General features: G+C 40.5%; 1 protein-coding gene and 1 long non-coding RNA gene across 2 annotated transcripts in view; both read left to right on the top strand.

Annotated features, from left to right (window-relative positions):
• The window catches only part of LOC111243500 (uncharacterized), a 100,356-nt gene extending 95,674 nt beyond the window's left edge, over positions 1 to 4,682 (top strand). Inside the window, exon 8 of the mRNA XM_086992458.1 lies at positions 2,889 to 4,682. The gene's annotated coding sequence lies outside the window, so the exon portion shown is untranslated. The remainder of the gene's footprint in view (positions 1 to 2,888) is intronic.
• A 9,413-nt stretch (positions 4,683 to 14,095) lies between these two features.
• On the top strand, positions 14,096 to 15,719 carry LOC147758979 (uncharacterized). Its single transcript, XR_015319175.1, has 3 exons — positions 14,096 to 14,197; positions 14,538 to 14,677; positions 14,850 to 15,719. It is a non-coding gene; the product is annotated as an uncharacterized LOC147758979 (long non-coding RNA).
• Positions 15,720 to 24,458: the final 8,739 nt, after the last annotated feature.

Raw genomic sequence — 24,458 nt, 5'->3', positions numbered from 1 at the left:
AGGCGCAACGTTTAGAATGGATCATGGAATTGAACTATTGCTTCTGTTTTTAAGAATGAAAGTTAGCGAGTCAAGATAGAAGTTGACTAGAAAGATTGCTATGCTAGAAAAAGAAAATAAATACCTGGCTGAGTCATTGATGAAATTCAGCCTACGCTTTGCTAGAATTAGTAAGAGAATTATATGCCACGAGAATATACATTTAAAATGCTTTAGTGTACGATCTGGGTCCATTCTGGCTGACCACCAGTATATATATATATACACCTTTCTTTTTGTACGGGGAATCCAATTTCCTATTCGTTTTTTTCGACTATTAATAGGCTCAAACTGAGTGATCTTTCGAAAATATTGGTTTTTGATAACGATATATTTGGGCCTTTTCCTAGGCTTAATTCTTTAGCCACGAGACCAAATGATAAAAAAGTTTAATAAATTCGCGCTATTCTTGCGTATATAATGTTCGCTTTGTGAAATTTGCTGGGAGTTTCGATAATAGACAAAATGATCGAATGTCGTCAAGCAGGTACCTTAAAAGTTACCTACTTACAAGTCAGATGCGTTAGAACACGGTAAGTTGTTAAACTTGAACTAAACCGCATAGAAACCAGATCGATACGACTTTCGGTGGAAAACTATGGCTTTTAGCTAAGTTATTAAGATTTTATTGAACTATAATGTCAAAAACTCATCGATTACATCGAAACAGCCCGTGCCATTAACTAACTTGCAGCCATAAAAATGATACTGTTACGGTCAATCATTAAAATCAATATAACTAAATCACATAAAATCAGTATATATCAATAATATCAAAATGGCTAAAATAATATTTACAGAGAAATATGTTGAACACTAAATGCAGACCCTGTGAATGTTTCGTTGAATAGCAACTGCCAAATATCTATTTGCAAGCCGGCCATCACAGAGTCTAAGAACTACATACCATTGGAATATAGTGAATTAAAATATAACTGCCCTATATACATGTTCTCTATATATATATATATATATATATATATGAAAATGCGTATTATTCTAGCTAGTCGTTAGGCTACAGTAGGCGACAACATGTTTGCTATTATGAGTCCGATGGCTACCTAAACAGGACACCGCTAAAATGTCTGAAGAATCTGCACATTGCCTGCCAACTTTAGCTCCAATTTGAAATCAAATTTATCTAATCCGTGCGTCTCCTTTGATGAGCTCTCGAAGAAAAACCATCTCTTTTTTACGATTTTCATACCCTCTTCGTTTAGATGCCGCTTTGCACTTCAGTGTCTTCAACGATGGTCGCCTACCGGAAGTGAACAGACATATGCACAATCTATATTAGGCTTAACTTTCCGAAGGAAACAAGCGGACGACAGCTTTGAGGGAGCGCGAATCGACATCTATTACGGCACTGACATCCACCAATGAGTGGAGGTAGCTAGAAGCTGCCAAGCCACCAACCGAATCACGCCGCTAGATTCACAGTTGTTTCAACAGGAACAGCCGTGTTGTCTCTCTCTGTCTCTCGTAGCAGTTTCGTATCAATGGGAGCTTCTATATATTCTGTGTTTCCTTTTCCAGTCTGGGATTCTGGAACCTAGAAGGCGGATAAGAGCAATACGACACTAGATATCGTTGATCGACAGGGAACATTAGTGTTGAAACCTGGGCAGGTTAGCGCCATCACCTAACTATGGGTTTAGCATATGATGGTACGACTAAACGATAGGGTTCGAAAGGTCGGTTTGGATGCGCCGTTTGTCTCTTGCTCGCGTAATAAAAAAACATTTTAGTATAAAAAATATGTAGGGCATTTTCGTTTCAGTCACCAAGCTATCATTACACGTTGCTAGCACGAAAGGCTATCTGGCCAGGTGCTGACGACCCTTTTGCTCTTTGTAGCTAGCCAGTTTACTACCCGTTTTGATTTTAGTAGCAGAAAATATAGATTATAAATTAGAAGTAGTTGATATGCAGCGGTACAGCATCGAATTATAGGAGCGAAATTTTCGAGCGGTGGCTCTAGCCTTGTTTGACGCGCTATCCGAAAGTAAATTTGACTTTTCGCAAAAGAACGGTATTCTATCACAAAATCAAGCGCTTTTGCTGTCCGTGCACGCGTGTCGATACGGACCTGTATGGTTGCGCTCCAAGAGAAAATTGGCTTGTCAATGTAAAGGACTATTAGCGAGCATCCAAATGGTTTAGTCGTCGTGTTTTTCAACTAAGTCTTCTGCTAGAAGATTCCAGAAGGCCGTCAGCGGTTTAAGTAGCGGTGGCACTGACAGCTAAGGGCTTTAGACCATTCTGTCGGCCCAAATGTAGACTTTTGTGACCTGTTAGCGTTGTCCTCCTCCTAATGTCTCCGTTCCAACGTTCATTGTCCTACTGCCTCGACTGCTTAGCCGCTCGGTAATGGCAAAGCTCGGTACAGTGATGCCAGGACCACGCTCAGGGTAGACAACGCAAAGGCTCAAAGGCATTAGTATATTGGTAGTATCATCGGGCGCAGGGACTCGCAGACGAGCTACGCGTTCTCAAGGCTTGCTTAATCTTTTCTTCGAAGACTGCGAATTGACTGCACGATGCACAGAAATAGACGGAAAGAATAAATCAGTGCGTACGGCTCCCATAACACCGTCACATATTCAACTGATAGAAAACGCTGTTTGGTGACTGATGGATTTGTGGGCGAAAAATAAACGGCGGCTGGCATTTGTACAAAGGTGAATGGCGTTAGCACTTAGAGATAGCAGCAACTGTCGATTATAGATTAACGATAGTCCCGACATGCTAAACTGATTTTTTGTAATATAAAAACTATACAGTTGTTGCAGTTTGCAAAGAACAAGTTACCATCACTAACTGGGCCTGTATTTTATTTTGTCCCACAGGTTCTTTCCTCGTTGACTCTACCCGAAAGCTCAGTTCTTCTTCGAAAATTAACAATAGAAGAAACACTGATTCCAGCATCGCGGAGCGCAGCTCTAGAGTGCTGTTGCGTTTTCATTATTCAATGAATGCAAACGCTGAAAGCCTGCGTTAAAATTAGTCCGTATCAATCAAAATTATAATAAGGAATTCTTTTTTGTTAGGCTAAAGTTAGCACATTGATAAAATTTTTTCGCAGCTTTCTATCATAACAACAACTACCTCAGTATTTACATGGCAAATAGAGAAATAAGACACGAATTTCCCAATGCACCCATCTACGTTATGGCTATAAACGTATTTCAGTCAACTTTAAACACTGAACTTATGTCTGGCTCTACTTGTGCTTCATGTGCCAACCTCAGTTGTAAGTCTTCAAGGTTAAAGCAGAAGGGTTCTTCAGTAGAGCGAGAATCCACGATCCTTGGCCTCAGGTTCTAATGTGGGAGACCTCTGCTAAATAGTTTGGGTTGGGTTGGGTTGGCCAAAATTGCCTGTTATGCCTGCAAAACACCCAATACCCTACTTATAGTATTTAATTCCGCAAATAATTTGCTGCTCTCGTCACATCTTATATTAATACTAAATATTCATCGAGGGATATTCATCGTCTTTAGAAGAATGTACTTAGGTAGTGTTATCTTTGAATCGGCGAAAATGATCGTAAACGCGTCAGCTAACAGTTATACAACAACGCCTAGGTGTTGGACAACGAACCAGTTCAATACCTCAGTCTAGGTGCATTGTAAAGCTAAAGTATCTCAACGAAGAATCCTGAAAAATAAAGTGATCGCATATGGCCACTAAGCGATGATTGTTTTGTCCTGCATTTTCTAGTTTTCCCGCTACTTGTTTCGGCCGAAAGTCATGATGTAATTCAACAGTGGTCTTTGAACCGACACAGGCCTCTTTAAAATGAATACCGGAATCGAGTGGCTGTTGCCATTCAACCTGTGTAATAGCGGGACGCCTCAAGCATCGGTACGCTTCCAACATCAGAGTTTAGTAAACATCCAACTTCAAATCATTGCTCATCCCACTGAAGTCTGTATAATAATAAGTATTTATTTCATTGCCTTGTCCATTCTATTTTGTTTTAAGTTTTACGTCCGCAAATACGTTCCTCACTAAACTCTCACGGAAACTGTTTACTCAACTATCGTGATTCAGTATTGATCGCTGTGGGGGTACCGACGCTAAAATGTTTGAGCCCTTCTATAAAAAAGAAAATACACTTTGCGAACGTGTTTTAGTGACCTGGCATGATTAATTACTTTGTCGCAGTTTCGAATCCGAAAATTTTACCAGTTTTTAACCAGGTAATAGCCAATATTTATTTTGTCTTCAGTTTACCTTGGGGCCCATGGAAAAGTTTTTCGTACTTTCGATTTTTTTTCTCAGACATGTTGTTTTCGTCACAGAGTGTTTGTTATACAGCAGGATACAATATGGAGTGTCGATGCGGCAGCGAATTACGCCATCGTTTGTCCATAAGTTGAAGACAGGAGCGGATATCGCCCCCGAAGGTATCAATGAATTCATCTCAGTAGCTTAGCGGTGTCAACGTTCAAGAGACAGCTTTCCTGGGAAAGTACGGGTTAGAAATCGCCTGCCGGCCGGCTTCTCTATACTTCCTGATGCCACGCTTTGCGATGAGGCAGTGCGTAGCTGACAGTCGACCGGTACGTCCTCCTTCAACGCCGGAACCGGCAAGTTTTGACGTCCCTCTTGAAAAATGTCGCCACCCATCAACCATATCCGGTGAGACTGCTAGACGCGATAACTCCACGCTACATTATGTGCATTAAGTTTCGCGTACTTATTCAATGGAAACATAATATAAGCATAAGGGTGATATATTTAACCTATTATATTGATATAATATGCTAGATAACTCTACTATAACCAGCGGAAGATATAAATAGCTGTAGATGTTTTAATGCAGACAATCAGCCTATCAGAACGGTAAAGCAGTCTGCATCGGTTTCCTTCTATCCCACGCCAGACCTCTACAAAATGCGCTGTAGCAGAATTCCGATTTTTGCATTTACCTTTTCGAAAAAATTTTTATCGTCCTGTTTAAAACTTACCATCCTCCCGGCATTGTATTGCTGGATATTATGTCTTTGGTAAAGGTCGGTCTCAATGCTTAGCTAAAGGTATTGGTTCTCTATGCCTCGATATAGACGGTCCTACGATAGGTTGTTCGGATTCGAACCAGAATGTGTCAGTGAACGCCGCATCTACTCGAACACAAGAAATCCACTATTACTACACTCTAAATGCACTGCTTGCTTAAGCTAACGGTTGAGGAACATCATGGAGGCATAAGCCGGCGGATAGCCAGCCACTTTTCTCCAAAAATACACAATTTTTGTTGTACAATGGAGATACTAAGTCAACCTAATATCGATCATACCCTTAGATAAAAATAACCCTAGCTCGTAACTTGGTCTTGTTCGTTAGAAAAAAAAAACAACTTCAAGTATCACATGATTTCCATGTGCCATCATAGGAATTGGCGTATGATAGTTGATGTTATGCCATCTACACATATTGTTTTGCTCGTTTAATTAGAGCTGAAATCGCGAACGTCCACCTGAAGTCGCACCATATGCACTTCAAACACAGTCGCGTTTATGTCGCAGGCGATTTTCAATAACGTTGAAACGAGAATATACAAACAGCCCTAACCTCACGACTGCATGCAAGCGTATTTGTTCCTTGCAAACGTACGGCACGAGGAAGTTTGTAGTCTTCATTAATGATTAGCGCAATTTTTTGTTTTGTACTATTTCCTGTCATGTATAGCGAGAAGTACTTAAGCCCCATGACTGTATTATATTAAAAAATAGCGGTTTTGCAGAATTCTTCAAAAAGCTAGCGATAACATGAAGTATTGATTCTCGGAAGGAAATTTTTTAATCGTGGTGAAAGCAGAAGATTGAGTGATATAACAGGTAATCTTCGCTTAAAATTCTAAAAACGACACACTGTCTTTCGAGTTGTGTGAAAAGAGTGGCTTTCTTCTGGTGCTAAAAGTAGCGGCTAGACCTTGCTAAGAGAAACAGTTGTATTTGGTGTTGATGACGACTTATTAATGAGAAAAATCCATTAACTCTGTACTGATTGTTTCCACCACGCGTGGAAAATGTATTTATTAGTCATTACGTCTAGGTTCACGTTTTCACTCGATTCAAATGTTACAGAACGTACACGTTCTTTATAATAGTATGCTAGAGGATGCCAAAACATGTACGGTCCGCTTACGACCACAACACAAAACATAAATTTTGTTCCACGTCTTTTTTCACTTTGAAGGATCCTATTCTCATGGCTAGACATTAGCCGAGGTAGTACTTGACTGTAAATATTGAAAAGCTGGCACGTGATAATGTAGCGCTTCGTTTGCTTGAATGCAGCAGCTTGTATCTCCAAAAAGATCTTTATTCTACCCTTGCCTTCAAAAGGGGATGGGAAGGGATTGAGGGCATATGCGAAAAGCCCTTATACGGTCGCCCCCCTTCCACGAGGAAGAAGGGCGACAAAAGTTTTGCTGAGAGTCAGCAAAGCTTCCTCAACTGCTTGAGTAAAGCGAAAAGCTGCTCATAGGGCTTCGACAAGGAGGGCTGTCGTCCTGTTCATAGCTTTTGCCTGTGTAGAGCTATGCGTGTACTTTATGAACGTGTATGAAGGTGCACGATGCTCGAGCCAGACCAAAACGCAAAATGATGGAGCATCCATCGTAGGACTCTCTAAAGTTTTCCGTCCGGTCTCACGAGGTCCAGCCTTGTATAGCCAAGGCTCATATCATTTAAGCACCATTCGGAAGGCCTGCGTCCGTGTGCAGCTTCTGCCAGTACGCATAGTCCACCCGAGATCTCTATAGGAAAATAGACAAAGGCTAGTAAAAGGCAACGGAACTACTAGGCAAACATTTATGGCCCACCTAGCTGCTTTCCATCCAAACAGATTGAGATATCAAGGCCGCTGCTTAGACCTATACCATAAAATCATACGGATGGGAGTACTTCAAATGAATTCAGTCAGCAAAAGCTTTCTCTAAGTGAGCCTAATAGAATTAGGTTAGGTCTCAAAGTGAAATCAACGGGTTCGAATGGTCAGTAATCATTAGCGTTATACACCCAACAGGAAGACAAGTACATCATGTGAAAGATTCGTTCATGGGCCGCAGGCATAAAGGTGCACCTGTGTTGCTTGTCAATCGAGGCTCAATTGTTTTAATATCTATAGAGACAAGTATATAAGGCATACTAATTGCTGGGTCTTATCAGATCATTATTCAGACCGTGCGATTTTAGCAAGAGCTTACTGTCTTTTTACTTTTGGTTACGCATTGAAATACTTGCGAAAAAAATTGCAAGTATTGTCAACGGACCTGCCAAAGCTTTGTCACTTGCAAAAAAAAAAAGTAGATTTACGGTTAATAATAGTCCATATTAAGATAGAATTTTAACGAATCCTTAAATGGAGCATGTAAATTATTCACTGTACGCCAGCGAGAGCTTTTCGTGAGCCCAAATATTTATGCTCAACTTTAACTTATTTAGACAAGCGCCTTTGTTGCACAATAATAGTAAAATAATGATGATTTTATGAGCATTTTACTACGATTTCAATTACCAACACATGTATGTTCCACTACGACACCTGAAGGCGCACGCTGTAAAATCGATCGACATGCAAACAACAACTGGAGCCGATCGCTCACAATAAATAACGCGACATTCTATGTTCCCATTCTGTTGCCGCTTCTGTTTGGTTTTTTTACTATCAACTTTTGACATCTTCAAGATATAAGCCTCTTCCTACTGAACCCTGTTCAGTAAATAACAGTTTTCCGGTCCAACGCTTTCTCAAGTTGATCGCGCACGACGAAGTTAATCCGAGGAAATTTCTCAGTCCATAGTAGAACGGAAGAATGCACGCACTCCCAGCGATACACACAAGCGAGAAATAGCAGCGTCACTCGATACTTTTGTATGAACTTGATAAAGTTATTAAGTATTATTAGGCGTACGTTAGGCCAAAAATACTCTGTTTGCAAATGTTACCTCTGACAGGTAATTGTTCAGGTCTGCAGTATGTCAGGAAAAAACGGCCTTAACTACAGAACATTTCTTGCGAGCTGCTTGCCAAGACTGTAAGGTTCAGCTGTTACGGATCAGATCTTCGCCGCAAATAAATTGATTGTTTTATACCCTTTGATCAGCGGAACGAGCCAGGCAGGCATCACAAGGTTTAAAAAGCGTAACGTATTTGAAAGAACGAAAAATTTCACGCAATAACTTCAAAACTGGTCCAAACGAATCATTTTTTAATATTATCTAAGGATTAAAAATTGATTCAGTGACGATGAAGTAGGTAATAGAGATAGAAGAATGTGACAAATAAGATAATCAGGTTATACCAAGCATGGGGCTACATGTGAAAGTAATACCCCTTTACTTAGTAATTTCTATTTAAGCAATTTTTTATATAAATATCGCAAACGTTTAAAACGTATGATAGTAAAGGAGCTAGCTATGTACAACCTTAACTGTATAAACGCTTTGCGTCCCGGATATCAGTACGTTTTTTAAAACACCTTCTTCGCTGTTGTTATTATTGCTGTTTTTATGCCTGCGTTCGCTCTTCAGCGTGAAACCTCAAAAAATTAAAGCTTTTCGATTTTTTGTGTCTTGCGTAAATGATTTGCACCCATTTTGTTTTGTGACTGTAGTCTGAACTCGTCCTAAAGGTTCATATATAAACAATGATTTCGTGCAGAAAGGCCTACGTACTATTTTTTTGGTCAATCTTTTGTATCCATTTTCGCTATTATCTTGATGCTCTCTGTATTCTGATAGCGTATCTCGAGAAATTCGTCAGGTTAGGACATCGAATTTTACCTGAAGGGACAGCATATGCACGTACGTTTAGGACTTCCCTTGTGAAGATGCCTGAGGCCATTCCAATACATTCTACTAGTTCACAAACCGCAAAGGTAACACTGCCAAATTCAGCATAATTTATTCATTACGGCCTTAAAGTAAATAAGCAGCTACGTAACAAACGGTTGCATACATATTATTTTGAGACATCGTAGTGGCGTTATACTTTCAAAAATATTTCACTTTTAAGTGTAACACATGAACCTTTCAGGCCACAATCTATAGAGATATATCAACTCATTTAAAATATCAACGATAAATGGACAAACATTGGACCTAATTAAAAATGTTGAGTGCTCGCCTTAATCAGCTGTCAAGTATTGACCCTCGTTACCGTTCGCGATTGTGAGATTTTTTTGCTTTCTATCGGATGGTACCCGTTTGAGGATAGAGAAGGAATTGGCGTTTATATCATGAGTAAGAACTGTAGACTGCATACGTCAGCTGTAGGCCATTCAATTTGCCAGAGTCCTCTTAAGCTAGCTGTGCCTGTAACGAAGAGGGAGACAGCGCTATAAAAGCCGCGGAAGCACGAGCAAAGACGGCCATTGTAGACTATTTTGCCGAAACTTCCTTCCTGTGGTTTGATTTCGCGCTTGAGTTCGAGGGGTAGGATTAGAACAAAGGATTAATCACTAAGGTCGGCGCCTGATCCTACACTTGGCTTTCGTACTATCAGTTTTTGGGCGCCGGTCAGTCAAGACTTAATTTTCGTCTTTTAGCACAATCTATAAGCAGACTCACGGCCGAATTACTTCTCTGAAGGAAAACATTTCATTGTGCTTATTCCTGTATGGGGGCCCTGCCGGTCAAAGCTTTCTCATAGAAGCGGGCATAAACCTAATTAGCGGTTTGAAGAGAACCGCTCGCGTTCCTGCTCACTCACTGAACTCGTTAGCATGGCAAGGCTAACATATGATATACTGTGTAGCAGAATAAATTTACATATGGTTGAGCAAATATGCAGTCCTTCCTGCCTTTGAAGACGTCACTCTCTGGATATGATGTTTAAATATCATCCTACGTGTGATTAATGTCAATGTTGTCTTTGGCTAGAACAACGTAATAGACGTGGTATTTAGAGCACAATGCGATGCGTTGATACGTCCTTTTTTATTGTTATCAAGAATGACTGAAATCATTTTCATGAAGTCAATAGTTGGCCTTTTCCAAGGTTATAGCACGATCGACCAATGGGTCTACGCTATACCTCATTTGTCAACAACAGATTTGGCGAGGTAGGATTCAAGCACTCGGATTTAATAATTTCTGTAATTTGTTTATACGTATTTACGAAGCTATTGGTCTAAGTGATAACATCTAATATCGACTGATTATCTCGTCTATCTAATTATAGTGAAGTAAAGCAATCACCCGATTTATTTTGCGATGGGTCTGTCCCAACATCACATTTCGGCGTCTAACCTTTATTGCGAACACTGTGATCTAGGGATTTAGTCAAAAAATGACTATAAAAGGCTCACATGCGCTGTATTTCTGTTCTAGATTCACACTCATAGAAAGTACTGTTTTCGATGTTTACGAGCACGTGTCTTGACCCACTGGGCTTCGGATGGCTTTCGAACGGGTATCGAATACACCGGTCCACTAGTCAAATACGCTATCAAACCAATGCATAACTTATTTATTTACTCATATCTATTTATTTATAAGGCTCGACAAGCTGAATGATTCAACTGAGCGTTTGTTCTAGTGATGAGCTGTCTCAAGGCATATATGAAAGTGTGCGACCTTCCGGAGGCAAGTCTCGTAGCAGACAAACTAATGGCGACCCTGTTCTCTTCAACCAGTATGTCCTAAAATAAGAACCTCAGAAGGCCTACATTTATAAACTGCAGATCAAGAATTAGAACTGTCTTGTTAGGAACGCGTTCATCCACGTACGAAAACGTGCATTTCAATCATTGTTAGATACGCGGCCATCAAGGTAGCTGAACACAAAACTATAAAGCACGTCGTGTTCCTCTATAAAAACCAGCCAATGCCAAACGGAGCCACCCTAGAAACGACAAAACATCTCAATAACAACCTCGCCTGTATTTCTCTGTAATTATCTTTTGTACTAAGTACTAAATAGTCGTCTGCTATGATCGAATGAGCCTTATTTTTCCATTAGGCTGTCACAGGACAGCATGGCACAGTAATAGCGCAGGCGGTAATGTGTCTGGTCCCTAAATCTAGGTACACGTGGTGGTCTGGGCTCAAACTCCAGCGTAAATACACGCTGTTTCGTGGTAGGAAATGTTGTCGCACAGCTCAAGTACGAAAAACGAAGAGGTATCATACTGGCGTAGTGAACTAATTCCAGCTTAACAATGAAATTTGTGTGGGAAAATTGAGTAAGGACCAATTAGGGCTTGCGACCTTGCGAAAATGACATAATCAGCATACTCTCGGCTAATCTTTTCGATCTAAATGTTAAGCGGCGTTAAACGAATTCTATCGAATGCGCTCGAATCTCCCTTGACCAAAATGGAACTTTTGAACGGACTGCCAATCGGACCAAGTAATTTTATATAATCTACTAAACGGTCTGCAGAGACACGTGTAGCTGGATTCTTCTTTTTAATCAAGCCTATGCATGCCGCCAGCTGGCTTTCAACTAGCAGCCCTCGCTTTTTAAATACGATTATTACCGCTAGAAAATGATAGTAAACTAAATCCTATGTGATGCATCACTTACTTTTATTTGGAATTTTTTGTTTTGCCGAATTCATTAAACCCGCGCTATTTTAGAAGCTAGAAGTTTGCGCGCTGCTTGACGTTACTCATTTATCTAGTTTTACTCAAGATTATTGAGCTCTCCAAGAACAATGAAGGACGCGCACTTTGTCTTTAGGATGCTGTTAGAAGCTCACATGTAACGCCGAGTTGGCTTGTTCTGTTAAGAACACCTACATGTCTGAGCGTGTATTTGATAAAAGTAGACGAACTAATAAATAAAACAAAAAAAAAGTAGTGAAAATACAATTAGGAGGCCCTGTGAAGATGGCCGCATTGATATAGGCATCCTAAAATTGAAATATATTGTGACTTGTTGAAACTAGCCGAAAAATAAAAACGTGGCGAGATTCGGTAATCTATCGGACAGAAAAACCATGACAGCTTCTACCTTATATATCCGATGAACTACGCTAAAAGTATCTTTTCATATTACGTAATTGTTGAAATATACACGACGACAGCGTTCTGGCAGGTCTCGCGTATATGTCGAAATTATGAAATACTAGGTATAAAAAGTCACGTCATTGCAAAATCAAATGGTGTTGAATTTTTGTTAGGTAGACTACTTAACCCACCCCAAAACTTGGCTTCAAAAACCAGGTATTAAACAATCAAGTAATACAGATTAATCAATACGCTACAATATGGCTATCGATGAGGACGGCTCCTAGTTTGTCCTTACTGTTGCTTGCTAGTATACTTTTGGCCAAAACAATATTATAATCATTAAAAGTTACATTGCTCCTCTCTTCAACTGCCATTTAGGACTGTCACTGTGAAGTTCGCCAGATTTCTTTAGGCCGAATCCGAGATCACACTGTCGAAATGAAATCTGGACGGTCTTACTTCAAGCTCCGCGCACTCGAGTTACGAACTTTTGTTAATGCTTCAATTTTCGTATCAGTGAATCGTCAGAAAAATTGAGGTTAACTTCTATGAAAGAAAGCGAATTAGTGCACGTAAAATGACCAATTCATAGCGGTTTTATAAGCATCGCGCTAGTGCGCCACATATCGTAAGTTAAGTTAGTTTGAAGTTGGCTGTAGTGGCTTCTGTTCTGATCAACTTTTCATGAAGTGATAGAACAGTTAAACGCTGTGTTCACCAATAGCATTGGTCTTGTTTGCCCGTAAATTTGGCTTTGGGCTTCATACAGGGGACGAGGGCGGCTAAAATTCTAATGAATTTTTATTTAAGTCATTTCGTACTTTCATACGGACACAAGCAAACAGCGGCTATGTGGGTAGAAAATCGGCTTAGTTTAGGTGGAGTGTACGGGTTCGAGTTAGTTTTTTTATGGAATGCCGCGGAGCCCCGAAATGTTTACTGATGGCGTTACCGCCGGAAGTGCAAGCGCAAGTTGCCCCGCAGGCGTCTGGGAGAAGCCCTACATAGTTGGATCCGCAGCGGCGGGTTGCGCGCGAAGGGGAGGGGTAGGAATGGGAGAAAGGGTACAAAGCGTGAGGCAAGTGCTAGCCGGTTAAACTACTGACGTGACTTGCGTAAGGGCTTGACAGTCCTGGTACAGCGAGGTGCGGTGCTACCTTCTTCAGTCTGGTTCGATTTGACTGACTTGTTTCCGAACGGCTGGGGCGGACGGTAGTGTATCAGCGACGACTGACTTACCGTCAACTGGCTGTTCAGTCTGCTTTTTTCCCTATTCAAAGTGTTAGGTCGAAGCAGCGTGATCCCCCATGATAAGCAGTCCTTCGGTATGTTATTTTATGGCAGAAAACTTAATCGGTCGCCGCGCATTCTCTGATCCTGATCACTACCTATCAACCCAAACAGTTAGATCTGACACGAAAGAATGAATACGACAATACGTGTGGCATTAGAATCGTATATTTTTTATAACGATAGCGCTGGATACTGTCCAAGGAAGAAGAGCGCTACGGTCCTAAAACATTATGACCACACAATGTTTTCTGTTACCTATTACGTCACATTGTTCATTCGAATCCTTGGTAATATCCTATTACTCATATTTACGGTATCGCCAGCAAAAACCGTATCTTTTGTTGAGCAATCCTATTCCATGTTCCACAATTATGTTACGACGACGATAGGAAATGCGCCCATTCCGGCTTTTTACGAAATCACATTTCAGAGAGTGGACTATCCTTGAAACGAGAATTTAATGTGGTTATCCTATTGAGGATGCCCCAACGACTGTGACTATATACGTCTATTAGTTGTAGATGTTGGTCTCTCGCTCGCTATACATATATATGTGTGCGTGTGTGTTTGTCAAATTGTGAATAGTTAGAAGAAGAAAAAAGTCCATTGATGGCAGCAGTAGAAGAAGATTATACCTCGAAAGTTCTTCCAAATTCAATTCTGCCTTTTATCGAAACCTCAGTAGGAATAGCCAAAAAGCTTTGTGCAGTCCTGCTTGCTGCTGGCTTAGTCTTTGCAACGTAATAAGGGTGAAAATCGTTAGCGAAGCCTGCCAGTGCTTTCTAATATTTATCTAAAAAGTATTTCGGTGACATTGCCAACGAACTCATTGCAATGGCTATTCTAGGCAGGGATCAAGGAAGGACAGCAACTGGATTCTGCTAGCCCAAGAGGTAAGCAGAAAAAGGACGAAAGAAGTCTAAGTTACCACTCAATCTCACAGGCCGATTGTTCCACCAAGACAGATAATTCGGCTTAAATGCATTTCCCAAAAATTTACTTTCAGTCTTGTATGCGAGCACAAAACGGGATATAAAATATGAAAAATTCCGTTTGACCCTATAGTCGGAATATATTGTTCAACTTAGAATACTAAATGCATTATCGAGCTTCAAAATCTAGTAGTAACATTAAGCTTTGCTACAGACTGTTGGCGGTCCCTTACCAGCACAACATGAAGTGCCTTAAATCCCTATTTTGAACAGAGACCACCTCACATGTCTTTAATTATAGCAGGTAAACGTGCCACCGTCGTGTCGTCACGGGGACCGTCGCCCTTCTCGTAACTTTACGCTAATTCGTTAGTTCAGCGCTTTAATTCGGCCTCGGAGTCGACGTGGCATCTCAGAACGGCAGACGACCGTTGCTCAAAAGTAATATCGTGAGCAACACCTTTTTTTGATCGTTTATTTGTATGCAGTTATGGAACATCTTTGCTCTACCTCGAATTACCGCCTGCTTTATAACACAGCCACGCTGAGTAAACCTTGTCTATTTCCCTTATATAAATCTCTAGAAATAATTGAAAGTCTTTGATAATTTCAGAAGTGACTGCAATCCCGCAGCGCCGTGCGTTACCTCGTATCTTGTTTATAATGACATGTTTCGTTCACCGATTTATTTCGTGTTCACGCCCAGCTCCCCTATCATTGCGCAGTTTTACATTAGTCAATTTCCCGAACAGCATCGAACAAAGTCAGCTTATGGATATTTTTTATCAATATATTTCTTGGGTGGACCAAAACGACGAGACGCAAAACCTAGATGTAACTCGGCGAAATAACATATATAAAGTTTGCCTAGCAGATAATATCAACATTAATTAAAAACAACCATTCGTTTGTTATCAGAAATAAGTTTTTAGGATAGAAGTTTACGTTCGTCGCTACTGTCGTTAAGTGTTGCTTCAAAAACTCGGTGTCCGCCAGTACAAAAGGACACGTGTCTCTGTCCGGTTTCCAACCTAAGCTTCCTAAATTTAGCAAAAAAAACGCATTGCCGTTGTACCATAACGCGGAGTCCCACCTGTTTGCTTTACCAAACTGAATCCCTTATTATAAACGGTGTGTTCACATCTATATGTAAAACAAGTAGTCCAAGTCCAGAAGCGAACCGTAGATATTACAAGCAAGGTAGGATATCTAGATCTCCGATGGTACAATCTCAATTTTTTTCCCATTAAAGTCTTTATTGTTCACTATTAATTAACGCTTACCATGTAAAGCCTTGTAGATTACTGATAGCAAGCAACAACAACGACGACGGGAACATGCCTGAAAGTTACTCTTTAAGTTACCAAAAGTAAAAATAAGCAAGGTCCTTGAGCAGACAAGAGAAGTAATGATGAATCCCTTTCGTTGATGCCTCAGACCATTATCCACAGCGTATCTCAAGGTGACAGTGGCTGCACGTTATTGTCGCGTGTCTTTACTAAGCTAAATGGAAAAATAAAATATTATTGAAAGCAGGCATTCCGTTAGATTATTCCATGTTGCATTGTATCTGCGTGCTTTCCTCAGTGGTTGTTATACAATCTACTACGTATATGTGGTCTCGTAGTTCTTGATATTGTTTTGGTGCAGGGCTAACAGGCGAAGGTGGTGATTTATGGAAATGCAGTACATTTCTTTCCTTAGAAAAACCTACTCCTCTAAGAGTGGGCAAATACCGCCCTCTGGCATAGCAATATCCGTTGCACAGACCTACATACTATCTCGTACAACATTTTTACGCGATATACTTTTTATGTAAGATTTCTGTGTTGAAGGAGCGTTAAAATTTGCGAATTTACGAAAAAATCGGAACGCAGAGCATCCTAGCACAGTTTTGTAGTAAACTCTATAGAAGCCTAACGAGACAGTTTGCTTTAGAGTCCTTTCACACATCAGGTTTTCATTAATTCGAACGAACAATCAACTCGAACAACGAACGAAACAAATCTGCAATAGGGGAGTTCTCCTTATCAGGAATCAATTTCTCATTTAGCTGGCTCATACTATTGTTTGCATTATTAGTAGTGCATGTCCGGCTGAGAGGGTTGCTTTATAAACTATATGTTACATTATTACGTACACAGCACGTACGTACGAGTACACAGCACCAATTATAGCGTACTTTCTATCCTCTCGTATATATGCGTTTTCACAATATGATCCCTCTCATAAAATCCATATACTTAGTTAGTCTTATTATATATATATATATATATATATATACTCTCTTAAATATGAATGCAGCAATTGTACAAAAGCACGATCGTGAAACGTTGCGTTCATCACACCCCGTGCGTCCCGACCGACCTTTATAAGCGAATTTTTTAAGTCGCACGCCTTCTAGTTGTGCTGAGGGCATACTATATATATATGCCAACTGCAACACGACCCAGTGCATGTAGGTAAACGTAGTCTTGTCCGGTTTATATTGTTGCTTAAGCTGTCGCAAGAACAGCATAGACCCCGCCAGGAAACAAAGGTAAAACTCTTTCTGTTTGTATTTATGAGAGTAGCAGCGACGGCAACAGTAGCAAATCAGACTTCGCGAAGCCCACTACCACTGCAAGCAGTACGATGCTTGACAAAACGTCCCGATCAACTACGATCTACAATTGCGGTAAGCATGCAGTCTGCAGCGTTTTATAATCCGAATAATGGAAAAGGCCTGTTCCCCCACACAGGCTAAACTTTAAACACCGCTTTAAAGGCCGACAAAGGCGTGGCCGTTTGTTAAATCGCAGGGAGTTAAATGAAAGCACCTACGGTGTTTGCCGGGTTCATGGGTTTTGTCTTTGCGTTACCAGTGACGTTAGCTATCCGCGTTTCTTTCTCTACCTCGATGTTCTGCTTCTGTCGTCGCACAATTTGTCCCCATTCACTCGCGCAATGAAACGATGCTGAGAACGCACATCACAGAACGTCTTTGTCATTCCGTCTCTTCGCATAACTACACGATGGCGTCAACCACAAATAGAAAGACACAAACATGTAGCAACTTACTGATTGAAAGTCAGCTAACACGAGAAGGCGTCAAGCTGCGTATATTTCGATGAAAACAAAATAAGTCAAGCTCAACGGTAATGCAGCTGCAAAAAAGTCGCGGTAACTAGTAGGGCCTAAAGATGGCCGAAAACAAGCCAAATAAAAGCCTTCCAAACCATCCAGACCGATGATAATTCCATAATGATAAATAATGCCCAGCAGGTTTTACTATAGGTATATTTCGTCAGTTAGCTAATAAAAATAATTGTGCAACCCCGTATCGGAGGTCACACTATATTCGGTATCTGCACCTGGAATCTTCACGGAGAGTTGAAAAAGACTCGCGGAGTTCTACAGTCCGCTTCACGTTAGCTGTACTAAAGACTATCCCTTCATCGTTGTTATTCAGCTCATTGGACCCTTTTTATATGCTATTAAACCTATCACCTTTGTTATCTTCTATACGTCTTCAAAAGTACCTAGTAAACAGTAAATAAAATTAATTGCTTTTGATAGGCTGCAATGTTATACAAATTCGTACCTAGGTACGTGTAGCTTTTTGAATCTATAAACTAAACCCATTATCAACTGTGATTGTTCACCTTCGCGATTTTTATAGAAATTTGTTAACTAATCGTATTTCAAACCCATACTCTTGCTACTCGATCTCGACCTGCGGCTCGTAATGCCGCCGTTACAATGAAAAGTAATAAATTGGTGCAATGTATTCGATGGTCGCTATTTATTTGATGGTTACTGCTTGCGGCCCTATTTTCAATACCCGTTACTTATATACAGTAACTATCTTATATGTCACGAAAACAAGAACCTCAGAAAGAGGCGAGTCTCTTTTGGCTGAGGAAAGAAGTCAGATTTGTATCTCAAGCTGTTACACACAACGAGCCAGCTCGGCTCAGGGGTACCGTTGCAACGGCTATCCCGACGTGGTCATCTACCGGACATTGTAAAATCTAGCAAACCAAACGTCCAGCGAATATCGCCTGCAAGCTAAAACCTCGCCGAAGTTGGCTCACATTAGGTCTCTTAGAGAGTCATTGACAGGACCGTTTCGTTGCAAATATACGCGATCTAGGTTTAGGCAATGGCAAGCTGTATTTTGAGCGACTCGTATAGAAGTTGCGTGACCCTTGTCTATGCACGGAACCCTACAGTCATAAATACGTATAACATCCCATATTTCCTACTTTGCTCACTTTCAAATAGTTTGTAGTATGTGATATACATGTCAAAGCGCTGTTTGCTTGCTGTATACATGTGGCCTTTCTGAGAAGTTCTCTTCAAGTTACTTAGTAAGTACGAACTGATCGCTGTGAACGATCCAATACAAAAAAACAGAAGAGAGCCACAAATGTTGCAGATATTTTCCATATCTCAAGAGCACTTAACATGCTCATGAGAGAGCTGACAGTTCCATAAGTCTCAAGCATCCTTGACTGGTAATATGGATAGCCAAAATGCTCGATTTATATTTAGGTTACCCTGCAAATGGTAGAGCGGCAAGCTCTCTCGTTCCCTTTAATTTAGACAGTTTAAAAAGCAACCGACACGCTTGACAACTGACATTTTTGTGAAATTTGTCTGACCTTAATCCTGCATCGTACCTTTGTACAGTATTCTGGTATAATACGGAATTTCGCAGTATCGACCTAGGCTGGTATCATATATACGAAGCGTGTGCTCTCGAGCAAGCTATTAGCGAACGATATACCAATTAGAATATTGTAATCGAGGTAATAAAAACCAGGTAGGATCGCTTGTTTGTGTCGAAATAATTCCAATACAAAACGTTGCATGGTAAGTCACGTTTGGCTAACATCGAGTGTTACTGAATGTGTATCAAACAGAGAGGGTGCGTTTAGAGAGAAATCTGAAGATTTCACTAAAACAAAGAAACTTATGTAATCGATGAAGGAAATTGAGGCGGTGCTAGTAACCATAAGTCCTGTTGGGAGCCTTTTGAGCTTCTGATGAAGCGATGTTTGACTCAATAGACGAGATACCGCAGACCGACTTACAATAATTGTAGCCATTATACTGACATGTTCAGTTCTGCAGACATGTCGTGCCTATATACATGTCTAGCCCTGCAGAGGGACGTCTGCGTAAAGGTAGTATTCTCAAATTAAGGAATAGCAATGCAGAATGCAAAGTTTTTGATCTCAATAAACGCCGTTCGCAGGTCGTCTGTGTATAGACTGAGCGAGCTTTTACCGCCATACTTGGCACGTACATTTCGAAGGATAGGCCAACATTCTAACGGCACATGAGGATGGTCGTCACCAAGTTGATAGCGAATATGGCCGAAATAGAGGAAGCATTTTGGGATATATAGTGAAACACTGTTTGACGCGGAATTGGATCCGTCAATAAATCATCTTGAAAACGCGACGTTGCATGAGCTACATACATGACGTTGAAAAAAACGTTAGATCTAATTAGAACTACGTCTACTCAACGGTAAGCGCATCCCTTAGAATCAATTAGCTTGTTCTTTAGTGGTAATAATTTCATGCTAGTCAAACGTTCATCTGTAACAGACAATATCGATACGAACGCGAGATATTGTTGAATCTGAAACTTAAACATAGAAACTCGCCCTTAATAGTGAAGCTATGGGCAGTCAAGCAAACCTTACTTAACAGCGTTTATTAAAAACTGTTTCCAACTTCAAGTTCGGTACTAAAACCTTTAGATATAGGCTCAGACGGCTAATTCCGAACACGAAATGACGTGTACCTAAGCTCGTATTCGAACTTTGACCACCGCGCATTCTTAAAGTTAGTAGGCAAACAAGTTACCACTAAAGTAGCATGGGCACAATAGCGCCTATTGCGGTTTTCTAAACGTAGCCAACTCCGTAAAGAGACCTAGCGAGAACAACATCTACATCTGCAACCCTTGCGACAACGTGTGCTACGACGAATAGCTGGCCAAGCGATTTCTTGCAGACTTTGCAAAACTCGTTCCAATGGTCCACATTGTACAGTGTGACGTTTAGAGGAGATTAAGCGATAGGAGCCTGGTCGTAGTTTTCGGCCTTTCGAAAGAGTTTTGCTTCATCTGTGGCCTGAATAATCTTATTTAGCATTCGGAACGTGCGTAAGCATATGTTAAAGTCCACTCTATCCGTCCTAACTAACTAACTCTTGCGCTAGCTCAATCTGCTTGCTTCCTTAGCAGGTGCTCGGTTTAAAATAGCGGTACCATCACGTATGAAGAACGCATTACCTAAATCTTTACTGTAACAGAACGATAATGGCTAGCCCCGGCAAAGGCCTGCACTGTATATATAGTTCAACCTAAACCAACCCTGATTGTATGACGAATGTACATGACTACCCATATACCTCAGTATATGTCTTGTTATGTAATGAACACTTACCTAAACCATGATTTTTATGTTCGTTAGTAACATCAGTTAAATGCTTTAATAGCTGACGCGAGCGTTCAAAAATCACTGCTGCTATTAATCTTTACAATATATATATTTATATATATATATATATATATATATATATATATTAATGCATTTCATCTGCAAGATAAATCTTCTTACAGTACGTATAAGTGAAGATACGGAACAAATCCTTATAGGAATTTCCTGTGATAGCAATTAGATTGGCATAGAATGGCAAGGATACAGGCCACCAGATACAATCAACGATGTGCAGTGATGGAAACATGAGTTACATGGTCTCAGCTAATTCCAACAGGCATGCACGTGCACCGATAGCTCTTCCATACTTAGCTTCTAAAGAAACCGCCGCCTACTAAGAGATGTCGAATTTCGAATCCTTTGTGTAGACACTTAAGAAACGATTCTGCTGAACCTCTGTGAAAGGGGCTCACTGCGCCTTCATGCGTGACCCACGAATAAATTCTAGAAGCTCATAAACTCTAACATTCTAGAACTGCACCGTTCATTATGACAGTTTGCCGCGGTCACAGAAAGGGTATGTGAGGTAATGCTAAGCAGAGATTTGTCTACAGGTGAAATCTTTTTCTTGGAATAGAGTTTGCCCTTGGCATTTGCGACCTTGCTGTACGTTAAGATGTCCTCCGTCAAGCTCCGGCAAGCTGAGTAAAAAAGAATGCTCACAGAATTGCTAAGGAGGTTAATAACATTGGCATTGAATACAACCCAGTTGATCGGGGACGGTCCCTGCGCAAGAAAATTCGTTTAACGAAATTATTTTACGGAAATACGGTTATTCCACATTACGGGATACCTTATTGTAACTCAAACTGGAACCGGCAGTTTCTTTACGGAAGCAGGGCAAAGTACCCTCTAATGTAATTAGAACCTCTTACGATCGTACCGAGTTGATTAGGACCCAATTGCGAAAATCACTCCAGTGCCTTGTGCCTCATGGACGCTTCATTTCGCTAAGCTAAGAAAAGCTTTTTTCAAACGATTGCAGTACAAAGTGTTAACAACCAAACGGACCTACTCCATTTTTTGGAGTGACACGACCTTTCTATACAATTAGGAATACGCTAGGGGCCTCTGTCTTAGAGCGACTAGCTGGAATCGGACGACTCAAGCCCGGTTCTCTATAGCTGATTAGTCCACTTTACAAATCAATTTGCTAGACCACATGGAAGACAAAATCTGGTTGTTTGGCATTTTGGGCCAGTGACGAAACCGTATCCTCGCGCTGAAGGTGGCGGCGCTTGATGCATAAACGATTATTGCCGTAAATGTCTGCTTACGAACAAAATGGGCCCTCGCCTGATCAACTCGGCTTTTGTTTTGACATCTTGTCGTGGAGTTTACATCCATGCATAATGAAAAAGCTTTATGTCAGTTTAAAAAAGAACAAAAACGTCTTCGGACTACACGCAGATATTTACGTAGGAAGCTATCTGTATTTTACGTACTTACCTTTGGCTATTGTGGTACACGGTTACGAGCCTGCATACGTTACAGCTCGGGATTCGTGTGAGAAATTTTAGCTTAGGCATAGGCGTCACGTAGCGAAAAGTGTACTTTAACGTTGAATTAATTTTTGAGTGCTGGTAAAGTTTTAGTATGGGTCGAAACAGGTGTCTATTTATCCGCGCATCTCAAATAAGGCGATACTATTTTTCCGGGTTCATCCCGTGTTACTAATCGCTAGAAAACGAGATCAACTAAACAGGGTATCGTCTTTATCGTTCAGGCACATCCTCCAGAGGTTTCTTCTATGGGTTATTACCATCCTTTGTTGGAAGCGTTATCGACTCTATGCGCATCTTCTGCGCCTCTAGCTATGGTGACTAGTTTTGGCCATGAAGAAACCTTCACGGCCTTTACAAAACAACAACGGTCGCTTCAAAAATGTTCTTAAAACCAATCGTTTAATGATAGCCTTGACCGAGCTTGCAGTTTTATCCTTTATCCTGATCCTGCGAGTTCCATGAGAACAGCTATTTATCTTCGTACCAGTCTCGTCTCTAAGGCACCGCGCGTTCCATGCGGACCCCCTTTACCCTCCATACAACGCAATAAATCTGCATTAGCTATTATCGGATTTTAATGAATTAAATGGCTTGGTAGCGGGTGTTATTTGTTCACTGAACACCACTCTGGTTATTTTCTCCCGACAACTGTGAAATGTAATGGATTAAAATAATAGATATCAGCATTTGTAACTCCTAGCAGATGTATTAATATATACTAACCATCATTCCGAAGCATATAAGTCTTCAAAACCTGGTTTCCTTCAAATCATTTATTCATAGATGGAACCAATCAAGGCTAGAGGGCGATGCGTACAGCTGCAAGATTCCATTTCTTTTTGCTACGATTGATCAGCCATAGCATCTGGTAAAAACTGTGCTCCTGAAATACAAATAGCCAAAAATAGAATCTTTCCCAGAACCCAGATTACTTAGCTGGTAACTATTTCAAACCAACATAATTTGCGTGATTTATTTCTTACATTACGAACAAAATAAGGCATCAAAATTTCAATACTAGTTAGCGGTTTTGGTTGGCAAAAAAACAGCGGAAAGTCTAAGACATGTGAAAACTGGAACAGTCAACAACCTATTGACCTATTTTTTTTTTTTAATCGATTAGCGTACCCCAGGTCGTTCGGGTGGTATTATTTTTATTTTTCGACTCCTGCTATCCAAATGACAGTGTTGGAAAGCTCGTTCGCTGCTTACGGTATTTTCACCATTTGTGCAGATTGCAAAATTTTGCACTTGTTCTTGGTCCTAACGATGTCGTATAGGATCGTAAGAAACAGCATTTTTATTAGCTCCTGTTTGGCCTCGGCCGAGGGCAAACAGACGCTGAAACGGTTCGGAATAGATGTACCACGTACGACAAGTACCCTCGTAGTTGAACGTGCTTCCTAAAACAGGGCTTTGTCAGTATAAACAATGCGGTTCACTCGACTTATCGGACTCGTCGACAGTCATCGTCTTGAGCCACTTTGCAGAAAGATAATTGCTAAATAGGCCTACATCTCTTGTCTTCCGTACATGCAACACGTACAATGACCGTACATTGGTTATATCGTTAGTTTCTTGATAAAATAAACCACGTGTCGAAAACGCGGCTTCATAAATATTATATATAAATTTGCATAAAATATAGATACTTTGAAGTCCAAAATAAAAGCAACGGTGCTTGATCCGACGATTTACCAAAGGAAAAACGGGTGGAAATAACCAAAGGAGCTACTACGTCTATACGAAAGCAATTGACATTTGATAATAGGGTTATTTGATAAAATAGAAATGGGAAGAATATAACAGAAAAAAATTATATATATATATCATTTTTTTTTAGTTCAAAAAGGAACTTGTATTGCTATGTATACCTGTTGACAGCAAACTATCCAACCGGTGTTGGTCAGAAGACAGGAACGCAAGTCAAATATCCCCATGAAAAGGGGCACCGTTATAGCTTGGGTTCGGCGTAAAGCCCCTTGCATACTCCAGATGTGGTATTGACCACGTTTCACGCATGGGCAGGATTCCCTTATATTTCTATTTTTTTTTTTCATATTTGACCTATATAGATGAAACGGGCTCTAATCGGTTTAAGTAAAGGCATTAATAATGTTTGCTGAAGTTTTTTTGCCATTGGAAATGCTGACTAAATCGAGCGACTTTGTAACAAGTGGAATTCTAGCGTCATCGTTTAAATAACATCGGCTTTTAG

The sequence above is a fragment of the Varroa destructor genome, unplaced genomic scaffold (genome assembly GCF_002443255.2).
Source record: "Varroa destructor unplaced genomic scaffold, Vdes_3.0 BEIS01000001.1, whole genome shotgun sequence".
Taxonomy (NCBI): Eukaryota; Metazoa; Arthropoda; class Arachnida; order Mesostigmata; family Varroidae; genus Varroa; species Varroa destructor.
This window is presented reverse-complemented; position numbering and strand designations above follow the sequence as displayed.